Source organism: Mandrillus leucophaeus, unplaced genomic scaffold (genome assembly GCF_000951045.1).
Source record: "Mandrillus leucophaeus isolate KB7577 unplaced genomic scaffold, Mleu.le_1.0 Scaffold712, whole genome shotgun sequence".
Taxonomy (NCBI): domain Eukaryota; kingdom Metazoa; phylum Chordata; class Mammalia; order Primates; family Cercopithecidae; genus Mandrillus; species Mandrillus leucophaeus.
Genome location: NW_012107720.1, coordinates 80,734 through 82,562, shown reverse-complemented (window position 1 = coordinate 82,562; position 1,829 = coordinate 80,734). Strand labels below are relative to the sequence as shown.

Genomic DNA, 1,829 nt, shown 5'->3' with positions numbered 1-1,829 from the left:
AATATCTGTTCTCAGATTCCACAGAAATAAGGCTAGGAAAGAGATCCACGAAATACAGATGTAACTCTGTGAGTGGAAGTCACACATCAAAAAGCAGTTTCTCATAAAGCTTCTTTCCAGTTTCTCTCTGAGGATATTTTCTTTTTCACCATAGCCCTCTATGGGCTTCCAAATATCACTTTGAGAATTCCACAAGAACAGGCTTAGCGAGCGGATTCTTGAGGGGAAAGGTGTAACTCTGTGAGATGAATTAACAGAATACTAAGCAGTCTCTCAGAAAGCTTCTTTCCATATTTCATCTGAGGATATTTCCTTTTTCACCATAACCCTCTAAGGGCTTCCAAATATCACTTTGAAAATTCCGCAAGAACTGTCTTAGCGAAAGGCTTCTTGAGGGGAAAGCTGTAACTCTTTGAGATGATTTCACAGAACACAAAAAGTTTCACAGAAGCTTCTTCTTCTTTGTTATTGGAGGCTCTTTCCTTTGGCCCTATAGTCTTCAAAGGGATCCGAAATATCTGTTCTCAGATTCCACAGAAATAAGGCTAGCAAAGAGATCTACGAAATACAGATGTAACTGTGTGAGTGGAAGTCACATATCACAAAGCGATTTCTCAGAAAGCTTCCTTCCAGTTTTTATCTGAGGATATTTTCTTTTTCACCGTAGCCCTCTACGGGCTTCCAAATATGACTTTGCGAATTCCACAGAACAGGCTTAGCGAGCGGCTTCTTGAGGGGAAAGCTGTAACTCTGTGAGATGAAATAACAGAACACTAAGCAGTTTCTCACAAAAGTTCTTTCCATTTTTCATCTGAGGATATTTCCTTTTTCACCATAGCCCTCTAGGGGCTTCCAAATATCACTTATCGAATTACACAAGAACAGGCTAAGCGAGCGACTTATTGAGGGGAAAGCTGTAACTCTGTGAGATACTTTCAGAGAACACAAAGAAGTTTCTCAGAAAGCCTCTTTCTGTTTGTTTTCGGAGGATATGTCCTTTGGCCCTATTGTCTTCAAAGGGATCCGGAATATCTGTTCTCAGATTCCACAGAAATAAGGCTAGCAAAGAGATCCACGAAGTACTGATGTAACTCTGTGAGTGGAAGTCACACATCACAGGCTGTTTCTCTGAAAGCTTCCTTCCAGTTTTTCTCTGAGGATATTTTCTCTTTCACCATAGTCCTCTATGGGCTTAGAAATATCACTTATCAAGTTACACAACAACAGGCTTAGCGAGCGGCTTATTGAGGGGAAAGCTGCAACGCTGTGAGATGAATTAACAGAACACTAAGCAGTTTCTCCGAAAGCTTCCTTCCAGATTTCATCTGAGGATATTTCCCTTTTCACCATAGTCCTCTATGGGCTTCCAAATATCACTTTGCAAATTCCACAAGAACTGTCTTAGCGAAAGGTTTCTTGAGGGGTAAGCTGTAACTCTGTGAGATGATTTCACAGAACACAAAGAAATTTCTGAGAAAGTTTCTATCTCTTTGTTATTGGGGGATAATTGCTTTGTGCCTATAGTCTTCAAAGGGATCCGAAATATCTGTTCTTAGATTCCACGGAAATAAGGGTAGCAAAGAGATCCACGAAATACAGATGTAACTCTGTGAGTGGAAGTCACACATCACAAAGCAGTTTCTGAGAAAGCTTCTTTCCAGTTTTACTCTGAGGATATTTTCTTTTTCAAAATAGCCCTCTATGGGCTTCCAAATATCACTTTGGAAATTCCACAAGAACAGGCTTAGTGAGCGACTTCTTGATTGGAAAGGTGTAACTCTGTAAGATGAATCAACAGAACACTAAGCAGTTTCTCATAAAGCTTCTTT

General features: G+C 40.1%; 1 pseudogene; it reads right to left on the bottom strand.

Moving 5' to 3' along the window:
* Window positions 1-1,829, bottom strand: part of LOC105528323 — a 33,234-nt pseudogene that overhangs the window by 28,182 nt on the left and 3,223 nt on the right.